The 14,471-nt window shown below is 41.4% G+C and overlaps 1 protein-coding gene across 1 annotated transcript in view; it reads left to right on the top strand.

The window, feature by feature from the left end:
* Positions 1–5,554: 5,554 nt before the first annotated feature.
* The window catches only part of thsd7ba (thrombospondin, type I, domain containing 7Ba), a 215,360-nt gene continuing 206,443 nt past the window's right edge, over positions 5,555–14,471 (top strand). Inside the window, exon 1 of the mRNA XM_067253353.1 lies at positions 5,555–5,634. The gene's annotated coding sequence lies outside the window, so the exon portion shown is untranslated. The remainder of the gene's footprint in view (positions 5,635–14,471) is intronic.

Consider the following 14,471-nt stretch of genomic DNA (forward strand, 5'->3'; position numbering starts at 1 on the left):
GGACACATTTTCTTGCCTCCACCTCTGTTGTTAGAACCTCGATCTCACAGTCACCGTATTTCTTTGAATAAACGCTGCGGCGTTTATTAAATAACGTTCATCTTTGGTGCAGCGTTTATTCGAGGGCGGCGTTTATTTGAAGAAATACGGTAATTCAGACAAAGAAATGACCTCAGGAGCGCATATATAGTCCATCTGCATATTAATTTATGGGAGGAGGCAAGGCGGGGTCAGTGGCTCGTTCACGTGTGGTCAATCTCACGTTGATTGTGATTTATAAAGGAAAGGTGCGCAGGACCTGGCGTACGACCGGTTTTATACATGTGAATATTTCTGTGCGTAGGTACTTTTCGAGTTTTGTCCGTACGCCATCTTCTGGTATGAAAGCTATATATATAGCTATACATGAGGCCCCAGGTGTTTGTTTTGTTCTACCAGTCTATGAAAACATGTATGCAATAACTTGCTTCTTTTAGTGGAAGCAGGATTGGTGGTTGAGGAGGTAAGTAGGTTGTACCTCATCACATAATAAAGCCCTTACAAGCCCTTTCCTGCTAAAGCTATGGAAGCTTAGTTTAATGCAGTGCTCATACCCACCCGGAAAGATTAACTGAGGTGATGGATCAGGTCATTACACTGACTAGCAATGATTAACATTCATCTTCTTGTGATGGTGTATAGGTTAAAGAGAGGAGTAAAGATGTTTTGTTTGTGAAGACAGTATTGCGTTTTGTTATTTTCTTTGCAAAAAATAGAAAAGATGCTTGGAAATCATCAAGCAAATACTTTAGCCAAAGTATTTAACTCAGATCCAGTTACAGCAAGGATAGTCTTTCACCTGAACCTTAGGGTTACCGGAAAAAAGTGTGATAAATGTGCAGTTTGGGTTACAGTTGCTTCAAGAAGATGAACTAAAAAAGACTGGCTCTTGGCAGCTTTACAACCTGGGACCCAAGTATAATATAAGCCAAGCAACTTTTTTTTCCACCCAAACTGCCAAAAATGTATTTCTGAAACTTGCACGTATTCACACATCCAGTTGCTCAGATGTTTGGATACAGTGCACTGTGGCAGCTCTAATGAGTTACTGTGAAAGTCTTCAGCCCATCCATATTTAAACATCCGTCTGCCTCTGCTCTATGTGAAGCTTACCCGGCCTAAACACATTAGCTTTGTGATTAATCATTTCAATTCAGAATTCTTCTGTAGACGAGCATGTGCTCAAAGGCCAGCTTAACTCAATCTATTTATTGATCCCGCTCGCATCAGTTTACCGTGGTCAGACATCGTGGGATGATGGGGTTAGTGCTTGGAAGCTAGTTTAATTAGCCTCACATACATTTCTAGAATACACTTTTTAATTTCTCAAAATTATACTTTACGTTTATGTGTAAAGTCTACAGTTAGGCTGATGTGATTGGCACAATCAATTTCCTGAAGCTGTTGGGGGTGGTGTATTTCCTGAAGCCTGCTCATATATATTCAAATCACAGACACCATGGAGGCATGTCATCTGTGACCTGCCCTGCCTGCTTGTTTAACCACCCATATCTGTGCACCTGCATCCCAGTCAGCCAAGCAGCCCGGCCATGGCAGGGTCCACAGCCTGACAGTAAACACACAGTTGATTGAGTTCACATTCCTGGCCTTTAGGTACAGACAGCCAGGCTCCCTGTATCTGGGACCAGCTGTGAGGATAGAGATACCTTGCCTAGCCCTGAACTCTATGGCACCTTTCAGTTCAGTTGTCGTGTGTTTCCCCAAAAGCCAGGAATCAGAACATTTAAGACCATGAAGGAAGAAGTCTACAAAAGAATATTTCCAAAGCTGTCGTTATAATTTGATGAAATTACTCACTTTGCACTTACATTCCAGCACGACTGTGATTTTTCACCATTATGTTAAAAAGTACTAACAATATAACCCCATCCAAATAACATGGTTCCTAAAACAAATGACTCAGCAGGGGGATATTTTTACTTGCCGGGAGTACATGTTTAAAATAGATTTTGTTTCTACTCTCGGAAAACCCCTTCTCAAGTCAGAAAGGGTTTGTGAAACTTGTGGACTTCTGAAACTCTGCCCACAAGGCACAATGCTTGTTGGGAGTCAGGTGGCTGAGCGGTGAGGGAATCGGGCTAGTAATCCGAAGGTTGCCAGTTCGATTCCCGGTCATGCCAACTGACGTTGTGTCCTTGGGCAAGGCACTTCACCCTACTTGCCTCGGGGGAATGTTCCTGTACTTACTGTAAGTCGCTCTGGATAAGAGCGTCTGCTAAATGACTAAATGTAAATGTAATGTATTGAAGCAAACTGGGGTCAGAGAGGATGTTAGGGGCAGAAGTATGGCCTGGAAAGTCAATAAATGAGGGTGGAGGGTATGGTGCTAAATCAGGGCAAAATGTTTTGCTATTTCCCAAAAAATCTATAGTTGAAAAACTAAAGCTTGACATTGAAAATGTAAGTTTTGGTCTAAAACTTAAAAAATAAAACCATTTATTCAAACAAAAAATAAAAAGCGATTGTTTCGGCAGCTGGTCGAATTCTTTCGCGAGACGCTTGCAAAATCGGCTGCAGGATGATAAAATACACCATATTAGTTGATATATTTGAAATAAAAAACCTAATTAAGATTTTACTACATTAATTGTAGACTACGGTGAACATTTGTAAAGTTGTAGACTTTATAATTATTTTTTAAATATTACTTTGTAGGCCTACGTACCAATATTCACCCGTTATAAAACCTAACTAATGTTGGTAACGAACGGCCGTTCCATGTGGTTACCCTGATAAAAACGAATGAAAATAAACGGATTGATCTGTTTAGCCAGCATGCCCGTAGTTGTTGTGTTTGTTTGAGAAATACAAGTTGTCACAGGTTGCACATAACACACGCGTGAAGACATTTCTAAAATCAGCGAGAAATTCAAGGAGATGGACGACATCAAATTAATTCTCAAAGTTGAAAAGCACAGGGAGTTGTATGACCCCCAGCACCAATTTGACAAGGACAACGTAGATATGGATCAATGCTGGGATATAGCCAATGCCATGTTTATGTACCATGTCAGCGCAGGGGCGGCGCCAGAGATTTTTTAATGCAGGTGCTAGATCATTGACAGAGGGAGCTGCGCAATTATATATAAATACTATCAGGGCCGGAGTGTGACCCATTTTCAGCCCGGCAGTGTAATGGCCAAAGCCAGCCCATCCCCCACCAGGGGCCGAGCCATACATTGAACAATCGGGGCTTAACCCGAACCTAGAACCTAGTCAAGGTTTTGATGCAAGGTGAAATCGGAACTTCACGTGAATGCGAGCGCGCATAGCACGTGGGCGCAATTTTTTGCATTAATTTCTGTGCAAAATAGTTTTTGGAGCTTTCTGTAGGCTAATATAAATATTTCGTTGGACTCATATTGTAATATTTTCCGGAAATTACAACCCAAATTTGTACCTGAAAGATTGAGGGCTTTTGAGAAAACATATTTTTCCCACCCTTGCAGGAACCTAGATTTATGTGGTGACAGATCTTTTTACCTGGCTTTTTCAGTTCCTCCTGGTATCTTTTCCCCATCCATTTTATTCTTTTTGCATCATCTTAATCCCCCTTAACTCCACAAAAATAAATGATTGTTTAGGGTTGTCTCCGTGGCAACAAACTTGGTACACGCACTTGTGTTTGAGAAAGAGAGCATGCGCCACAACTGAAAACGGCACTTTTTAATCCACGGTCTGATCATGCGCTTATTTAGATTAAAACCTAGTGTAGCCTATTAGCTTACTTATCAGTCACAGTAACTTAACACATCGTTTTATTCGGTGTGTGAAAAAAACAAAGAGAAAGCAGGCGATCTGCTGGGCCAATTTATGAGCGGGCAGAGCGGCCCACCGTGAATTCTCCCGATGGCCACTCCGGGCCTGAATATTATTAATAAATGAGCAATATTTTTGGGGGTGCTATCGGGGTGCGTTGGTCATTCTTGGGGGTGCTGAAGCACCTGCTAGCCCCTCCCTAGCGCCGCCCATGTGTCAGCGTAAAGGAAAGGCTTGGTGACCGGCGCAGAGAAATGCGCATCTGGTATGAACAGTATATGAATTGTATTCAACCTGAAAAAAAAAAAACTTATTTTTTGTTTGAATAAATTGTTTTATTTTTCAAGTTTTTGACCAAAACTGAAATTTTCAATGTCAAGCTTTAGTTTTTCAACTATAGATTATTTTTTCGAATTAACAAAACATTTGCCCCTGATTTAGCTCCATAGGTGGGGAGGTAGAGGTGGGGAAGTGAATGAGTGTGTTGTAAGGGAGTGGTAGATGTATGTTGTGAGGAAGGGAGAGGTGGGGGGGTGAATAAGGGTAGGTTGGAAGGGAGTAGTAGTAGATTGGTAGATTGGAGTGGTAGGAGCATGGAGTGATGGATGAAGAACAGAAGAGAAGAGATGGGAAAGAGGGCATGAGATGGGGAATGAGGGATTCTCTTTCAGCAGGATGAGTTCTTAGTAGAGGACCCAAGCGGTAGTGTTGAAAGGTATTCCCAGAATGTCAAAGGAGAGGTACAGGTATGGAAACTGCAAGTCTTTGATTGTACTCATGTTTTTGATATTGCTGACAGACTGTGACAGATGGCAGGGAGAGCTGTCGCCGCAATACTCACGGTTTGCTTGAAATTTGCTAACAAAAAAAGCTAGCTTGAATGTGTTTTTTTTTTTTTATCCTAAGAGATTGAGAAAGTGGTCCCTTCTCTGAGATGTCTACTCTGTAATCAGACTGAATTCAGGACACATAATCCTGGATTTGTGCGACACAACTTCTCAGAGATCTCATAGTGCAGCGAGGCAATGAAATAAACAGAGAAACATCCAGAAGGATTAGACATCACAGGAAGGTAATTTTTATGGATTGTGTAGAAAATGAGAGGATTGTTGCATGTGTATCATGGATCTTTATCAAAAATATCTGTCTCTAAACAGTGTTATTTTAATATGGCTGTAATACTTTTCTTTGCACTTGTGAGTCTGGTTTCAATGTCCCAAACCATCAGTGGAGGGGACAAGACTTGTTTCACAAACCTCATTCAGTTTTGAATTCTTCCCCCATAGGAAGTGAAAAGTGAGACTGGCATTAAAGAGGTGAATACTAATACCTCTCGGACGCAATAACAAAACAGGGTCTCAACTTCCTCTCCCTCTCAATGTTGTTCAGACTGTTTATTGTCTCTGAGGATGGTCTGACGGATGTTTTCCAGGAAACATGAACTTGAACTCCACCCTCCCTCTCTCTCTCTCTCTCTCTCTCTCTCTCCCTTCATTGCTCTCTGCACAGGCTCACCATCTCCCACCTCCAATACTCCCCAGGGAGATTTGATCCGGTGGATACTTGACGGTGCGATCAGTGAGAGGTGACTGGAGGGCAGTGTTCTGGGAATGCTGTGACGAGGGGACATCTCCCAAAGTCGTGTACAGAGCCTCACAGAGGACACGCCGCTGCATGATGCGTCAGGAGGAAGACAAGGCTGTGTTTGTCAACCGTCAGCCGTAGCGAACAACAACTCCTGGGACGGGACATCTGACAGAACCTCGAACACCTGCCAGTCCGCGGAAAGGAATGATTGGCAGTCCACTGGTTCAGGTACACAAAAAAAAAAGATGTAAAAAAAGTCAGATTAAAAACATAGATCAAATGTAAACAAAAACTGTCATTCGCTTTACTGTAATTACATTTACATTTATTCATTTAGCAGACGCTTTTATCCAAAGCGTCCATAAACAACGAGATAGCCCCAAAAAACATTGCGGGAAGCCAAAACATGAGCATACATTGTGATAAGCAACCAAATGCCAATGGGAAGAAACATAAGAGCAAGTAGTTAAACAAGTTACAAATTAAACAACATGAACCTCAAAAGTGCAATTTTTCCCCAAATCTCTCTCCCATGTGGAAGAGAGAATACACCTAATCATTTCACATAGTTACACAGAGATGGGGTAGGGGGAAGTGTGAAGATAGTGAGTGGGTCCAGATAGGCCGTAAGGTGAACCCTGATATCGTTTCAACCTGCTCCACAGTCTGGCATCTACACAATCTTTAACTCGTAAAAAAGAACGAGTCGTGCTAAGCTACCAAAAAAAGTTTGTTGCTGAAACTCCAGTCGATTGTTGATGCGTCTATGTTTTATGCAGAACTAGTTTCTTCAGAGCGTAATATGGATTTTGGTGGCACGGTTTGACACGTGATCGTTCTACACCAATAAGGTAGCTGCTTTTTGTCAACATGGATGGATATGGTTGGCAAATAGAGGATGGGACCTTGCACGTTACAGTGTTTCCTCTGTTTATTTTGCCGTGGCAGCCCGCCACGACAATATTTCTGCCGCCATGGTATCAGAAATAGGGCTGTACAATATTTTAGGACGTCTATGTGATTGTTAGAGTGCATGTTGGAGAATAGCACGGATACGCGCTTCACACCGCAATTGAGATTGTGCGTCTTTGAGAAGTTGTATAGCTAACTTGTCAATTTAAATTGAGTTAACTGGTGATCTTCGTTGTTTGTATTATTCCCCTGCTAGCTAAATTGCACGTCTGTTGATTCGATACCGATTGCTGCCTTTACTTACGTTTGTATTTTCGGTGCATTACTATGCAGAAGTAGTTTTAATTAATAAATGGTGGGTTTGTTATTATTTGCTACAGAATGCTTAGCCTATCAAGCTCAAATGAAGCAGACAGTGTACATGCTTTTGAGTACCTTAATCGATAGGCTATAGGCTACTGACCAACGTCAATTATTAATACGTCAATTCATAATTGGCAGCATTTATGCCATTTAGAAAATACTTTATGAGTGGAAGGTCTCCAAGTAGCCTAACCTTATTGCTTTAGGGGAAATAGTAAGAAAATATGTGCAATATTACATTAGTTATTAAACTATTACATTAACCTGGGGGGGGGGGGGGGGGCAGACTTATGTCGTTGTTGTAACATTCAATTCATTCATTCTTCCACAAATGAAATCACTGATCAATCATAAAAACAATCGTTATGAAAAATATGATATATAAAACTGTACAAAACAGAATAAGGAATAACAGATTAAGGACACTCAGTCCTCACTGTCAGGAAAGTTATCTTCCAGTTCCTCTGTTTCTTTTATGTTGGCACAATTACAACAACGACATAAGTCTGTGCAACACTGTCCTGCAGAAAAACATGAACATCTGCCTGTCTCACAGGCACTTTTGCAGCCGCAGTGTATCACATGCAAAACACTGTCAGGGGCCGAATTTCTGTTACGTGCAAGGTCCCATCCTCTATTTGCCAAACATTTCCATCCATGTTGACAAAAAGCAGCTACCTTATTGGTGTAGAACGATCACGTGTCGAACCGTGCCACCAAAGTCCTATTACGCCCTGAAGAAACTAGTTCTGCATAAAACATAGACGCAACGATAATCGACTGGAATTTCAGCGACAAACTTTTTTTGGTAGCTTAGCACGACTCGTTCTTTTTTATGAGATAAAGATCGTGTAGATGCCAGACTGGAGCTGGAATCATTTTCTAAAAGACTTTTCGTGGTTCACCTTGTGGCCTAAGACTCAGGATGCCCTCAGACTATAACAGTTAGGGCCTCATGTACTAACGCTTTTGCGCCCATTTCAGGCGTATTTGTTTCGCAATTTGCGCGTAAAAGCATGGTGAGGCATGTAAAAAATTGCCGCACAGAGGTAAAAGCGCAGACTGCCTGTCGTGGGAACCGAAAATGGCAAATTGCGCTTTTCCGTGACATGCATATGCATTCACGGGAGGGTCAAGGGGAAAGTGGGAGTTTCCCATTGTCAAGTTTTCCAGAGTTTTACACTTGATGCACTTCCCCAACTTGAATAAGAGACTGAAATTATCTACATTGAGTGGAATCCAGTGAATTACACCTCCAAGTGCTGAATAACTGAGTAACAGGCAATAGCTACATTTCCACTTTTCAGGTTAGCAGCATTTTTGGTCAGTTCAACAGCAATCAATTAGGTAAAAAACCTTTAGAAAACAGAAACAGAGCACACAAATCCCCAGCAGTACACAGTAACCAACATGTGAAAGAAAAGATGCTTTAAATATTTAACTTTACGTTTGAAATAAACCACTGTAGAAAACACTTTGAAAATGTAGTTTAAAGTTTTAACAGCTTAAATGTAAAGTGCAAATCGACGTGCAAATTCGCGCAACATTATTTTACAACAATCAGTATAAACATAAGTAATTTGGCATTTACAAATAACTAAACAATTTCATGCCCACTTAAAACCCGACCAGGAAGGAGACGGTCGCTGCAGTGACTAACTATTTTTAGCACAATAAGCCACAATGCAGAGCAGCCTCAGAATTTGATGGAGGTAAGATTTAAAACACGATTGAAAACTCCTTCTCTTACCGGCTGCCTTTCCAGACTGTAGATATTTCAGATGTGCACAGTGCTCCATACATACAGCGCAAGCTGTTCTCAGCGTTCTGTGGCGTTTCTCACCCACTTTATACTTGATTAGGCACACACTTGATTAGGCACCTGTTAGCCTCCTCTCTGTTGCACGTGTGTTCCTATTGCTGCATTGCGTGTATGCCGCTGCGTTTCATTGATCCACAGTGAGATTGTCACCTCCCTTCTTTCTGTTTTCTTCCTGTGCATTTTCTCTAAAACCCCAAAGTAAGGTTCAAACTCATATTTAACTTGACACCCATAAAGAGATGGGAGGGGATGCGTTATGTGCGCCTAATTATGTATTCCGCGGTATGTACAAAACTACGGTGGACGACATGTGCAACCGCGCTGCAAATTAAGAAAACACGTGCAAATAGACAAATCACAAGTAAATTAAAAAAACATCTTCATTAATTTGACAACACATGCGCAGCATTCAGCAAACGCGCTGCAAATACACACAACACAACCAAATACATAAGCGCGCTACAAAAACGAAAGCACGCACACCAAAAATGCTGCAGTACATAAACGCTTTGTAAAAACGAAAGGTTTTTTAAAGAACGATGGAGAAAAGCAGACAATGGGGAGTCCCGCGATTGGTTAGTTTACGAAGAGACAAATCTGATAATGTACTGCTCTGTATTAGGCAGCAAGGTGAACCACGAAAAGTATTTTAGAAAATGATTCCCGCTCCACAGTCTGGCATCTACACAATCTTTAGCTCATAAAAAAGAACGAGTCGTGCTAAGCTACCAAAAAAAGTTAGTCGCTAAAATTCCAGTCGATTGTCGATGCTTCTATGTTTTATGCAGAACTAGTTTCTTCATAGCGTAATAACATTTGGGTGGCACGGTTCGACACGTGATCGTTCTACACCAATAAGGTAGCTGCTTTTTGTCCACATGGATGGATATGGTTGGCAAATAGAGGATGGGACCTTGCACGTCACCTGGATGACCAGAAATTCGGCCCCTGACAGTGTTTTGCATGTGATATACCCTGCGGCCTGTGAGACAGGCAGATGTTCCTGTTTTTCGCTAGGATTGTGTTGCACAGACTTATGTCGTTGTTGTAACATTCAATTCACTTGGGAGTACAACGGCACATAGGAATGATTGGCTGGACCTGATGTTAGTTTCCTCCAGGATCACAATGACTCTTATTGAGAGACTTGTTGCTCTTGTTGGTTTGTTGTAACTGTCTTAAAATGATTGTACTCGCTCTGAAATATATTATTGTTGCTTGCTTTTTCCACAGGTACACTCTTGCACTTTTGAGGTTCTTTCTGCTCAATTGTAACTTGTCTAACTACATGCTCTTATTGTTCTTCCCTTTGGGACTTATTTGGTTTGACAATGTATGCTTCATGTTTGGCTACCCGCAATGTTTGGGGCTGTCTCGTTGTTATGATCAGTGACCTATATGCACTTTTGTAAAACTCTCTCTTGGAAGTCGCTTTGGATAAAAGCGTCTGCTAAATGCATAAATGTAAATGTAATTCATTCATTCTTCCACGAATGAAAACAACACTGATCAACCATAAAAACAATCTTCATGAAAAGTATGAAACATGATATATAAAACTGTACAAAACAGAATAAGGAATAACAGATTAAGGACACACAGTCCTAGGGTTGCCACACGTTCTGGTTTTCCCGGGATTGTTCTCTTTTTTTAATGTCTGTCCCGGGAAATGGATAATCTTTCCCGGGACACCAAATGTCCCGGTTTTTTGGTGCAAAGGCACTTCTATTTTTTTTAAGTAGGCCCATTCCCTAGTTTCACTTGTAATAAAATCTACGTTCTGCTGCTCATACAATCCTACCATTTTTCTTGTTATCTTAATCCAGACTTAATCCTGGTTAATGCAGACCTGCGAAACGAAAGTTTACCTTGACCATCAGCATCACCTAGCAACTACCGCCACGCGTAACAGGTCCAAGAGAGTGAGTGAGTGCTGGTGGGCTACAGATTGGAGACTGCCTAGTAAAAAAAATACATTTAGGTTCGATTTAGTTTGCTAAAATGGTGGGCGAGACGGATGAGGAGGATGTACAATCAAATTCAGGGCCAGCGGCGAAGAAAAAGAGACACACAGTGTACAACGCCGACTGGGTGAAAAGTGGTAACTTTTCGGAGTGGGTAAGGCCTACCCAAGGTGATCCGTTCTCTGCCACTTGTATTTTGTGCCCAGCCAAAATTGTGGTCAAGCATGAAGGGAGATTTGCTCTTGACACCCACGAGAAAACAAAGAAGCACCAGACTGCTATGTTAAATAAGAGAAAAAATCGAGCCATCGCTTCTTTTATGACAAAAAAGGGGTCCCCGGAGGAAGACAGGATAGCAGTGGCAAAGCTCAGTAGTGTTTATCACGGAGTGCTTCATGGCCATAGTTACCTATCTACGGATTGCGGCATTAAGCTCAATACCAAACTTTTTAATGACTCCTGTATAGCACCAAAAGTGGCGTGTGGACGCACTAAAAGCGAGGCTTTAGTTCAAAATGTTCTAGCCCCCTACAGTCAAGAGCGTTTAGTTACAGAGCTGAAGAATACCCCGTACTTTTCTGTTTGTTCAGACGCATCAAATTCAGGCAATGTTAAAGTGTACCCCTACACAGTGCAATATTTTCATGTAGATGATGGTGTTAAATACGGTTGATTGGAATTTTACGAGGACCCCCGTGAAACAAGTAGACCCATTTACGAACAAATAGTTGACATCACAGAATCAAGTGGCCTCAGTGTCAGAAAAATCAGTGCATACGGTGCTGACAATGCCTCTGTCAATTATGGCAAGCATAATTCTGTTTTTCAAAAACTGAAATAAGTTAACCCGCATATCGTAAAAGCTAACTGCAAATGTCACTTGATTCACAACACCTTAAAACATGCAAACAGGATTCTAAGTGCGGAAGGCTATGATGTGGAGTGCATCATTCTAAAAATCTACAGTGAGTTCTCTTGCTCTGCCAAGAAGGTAGAGTCTCTGAAGGAGTTTTGCGAATTCACTTCAGTACAATACAAAGAGATTCTGAGGCATGTACCAACCCGGTGGTTGTCCTTATTGCCCGCAATCCAACGAGTCTTAGAATGTTGGCCTGCCCTGAAATGCTATTTTTTGTCGTTGGGAAAGAGAGATTGCCCTGTCATTGTCTGGAGGGCTTTGTGCTCAGGTGGTGATGATGCAGCAGACAGCAGTGATGACGTGACAGTGTCTGAGTGTGTTCTGTTGCTTATGCATAATGTCATGCAGGAATTTGACAGCGCAATTCGGAAGTTGGAAAATGAGAGTGTTAGTTTACTGGATGTTAATGAAGTGATGAACCGACTGCGCAGCCAATTAATCTCGCGTCGCACTGACCAGTTTTATGGTAGTAAGACGAAACAGGCATACAGACAACTGAGCGCAAGAGAGCAAACAGAGTTTGTCAGATTGGCCGATGGGTTCTTTGAAAAGGGCATCATGTACCTTGAGGATAACTTTGATTTTGATGACCCATTAATATGTTACTCCAGCTGTCTTCAACTGTGCGCTCCCATCGAATGGAACGCGTTGGAGTTGAGAAAGTGGCTCTGGGAAGCGTTGATATTGATAAGCTCTACCAAGACTACACTGTACTAAACAGTGTTTTTGAAAGTATACCAGAAGAGCTGGCCCCTGGTAAAAAATTGGCATTCTTTTTCAAGAGCGAGAGAACAGCAACAGAATTGCTTAAAGTGGTGTCTTTCGTTTTGTCGATACATGTCAGTAACGCATATGTCGAACGCGTCTTTAGTCACATGGAGGATGTCTGGTCAGACAAAAGAAATAGGTTGGCAGTAGATTTGGTGAAAGCTGAACTGCAGGTCAGACTGAACTTTAAGTTATCCTGCATGGAGTTTAAACATTTCATCGAGGGACACCAGGGACTTCTGAAAGCAGCTAAAAGGGACGAGAAATACAGATGGAGAAAGAGGTGAGAAATGTCGGTGTTCAGTTGCCGAAATGGATATAATATTAATAAAACATAGGCTAAATAAATGGAAAAAATGAAAAATGCTTTTGTTTAAAAAGCATTTTTCTCCCTTCTCCCGTCTCCCTTCAGCAAGGAAGGGAGACGGAGTCCAGGGTGAGTGCGTGTGCGTCAGCGAGTGTGTGTGCAGCGAGTGCGTCAGCGAGTGCACCCGGACAAATATAGGTAAGACATAGGCCTACTTAGGCTACCTAAATACCCCAAAATAGGTAAATCAACAGACATAACTTATTACTGTTCACCTTGTAGCCTACATTTCTGTTTAAGTCAGATCTAGTATTATTTGTTGAATCTGTAGCCTATTATATCGTTTGATAGGTCTGGTTGTTGCTGAATGGATCCCAAACGGCTGAAGAGGACTGAAGGATCTTGTTGGTTTTTATTGACACAACCAAAAAAGATTATTTATTTATGTTAACATCTGTTCTTCTATACTGGGCCTATATGTATGCTACATTTTATGTTCTTCTTGTTTTTCTGGCATACAGATTCTGCATGGGGTAGGCTATTATCTAGATCTACAATTCTTGTAACCAGTAGGCCCAATCCTTGCTGCAATTCTGTTTTTTAGAGATAGGGATGGTTGTAGATTTGAATTACATATCCTCTGTCTTTTCCATGCAATGTTCTTTGCTAAATTAAAAGCTACCCTAGGCCTACAGTATAGGCCTAAATGTAGGCTATATTTATTTCTTGTCGTTTTATTTTTTATTTTATTATATTTATTTCTTAACTTATTTTTAATTTGTGCCTAGAAATATAATAAAAACAAACAAATATATAATAGCATTGTATTTATTATTACACTAATGCCACTGGTAGCCTATCCCACACGCACACCAATCAACCCCCCCCCCCCCCCCCCCCCCCCGCCACAGCCACGCCCCCTTGTCCCGGTTTTTCTCAAATCAAATGTGGCAACCCTACACAGTCCTCACTGTCAGTGTCAGGACAGTTATCTTCCAGTTCCTCAGTTTCTTTTGTGTTGGCACAATTACAACAACGACTTAAGTCTGTGCAACAGTCCTAGCAAAAAACAGGAACATCTGCTTGTCTCACACGCACTTTTGCAGCCGCAGTGTATCACATGCAAAACACTGTCAGGGGCCGAATTTCTGGTCATCCAGGTGATGTGCAAGGTCCCATCCTCTATTTGCCAACCATATCCATCCATGTGGACAAAAAGCAGCTACCTTATTGGTGTAGAACGATCACGTGTCGACCGTGCCACCAAAATCCTATTACGCTCTGAAGAAACTAGTTCTGCATAAAACATAGACGCATCGACAATCGACTGGAATGTTAGCGACAAACTTTTTTTTGGTAGCTAAGCACGACTCGTTCTTTTTTATGAGCTAAAGATTGTGTAGATGCAAGACTGTGGAGCGGGTTAAACAATAATAGGGTTCACCTTATGGCCTATATGTCGTCAACACGCTTCAGAAGATGCCAAAACTAATAGTTTCATTCATCACTCATTTAATGAAATGTATATCAGTTCGTGGTTTGTGTATGTATAAGAGAGAAAGAGAAAGTGTCAGTGTTTCATTGAGACTTGAGATGAAATAAACTGCATAAGTATTGTAGATCTTGTAGTATTAATTTTTACATGCAGTTACACATTGTCGGTTAAAAACAAGAAAGTGGCTGGTAAAAACATTGAGTGGCTGGTAGATTTTGAAATCCACCAGCCACAGTGGCCGGTGGACAACATTTTTTATTTCCATCCCTGCAGTACATGTAAATCAGCATCTGAATTAAAATGTGACGAGAAATGGGCAGTGTAGTTGCTAAAATTTGCTTATTTTATTGATGAAACGGCTAATTTGTAAATTTGCTCCGACTTTTCGATAACCTAGCTAGCATCGCAGTGCAGTGCCACCTACTCTTCTGGCGGTGAATTGTTTTCAGCATCCACAGCCTACAGAGAACCATAAATGAAGTCTATCCGTCCATATCTGTCCGCCCACCCATCCG

This window comes from Osmerus mordax, chromosome 2 (genome assembly GCF_038355195.1).
Source record: "Osmerus mordax isolate fOsmMor3 chromosome 2, fOsmMor3.pri, whole genome shotgun sequence".
Lineage (NCBI taxonomy): Eukaryota > Metazoa > Chordata > Actinopteri > Osmeriformes > Osmeridae > Osmerus > Osmerus mordax.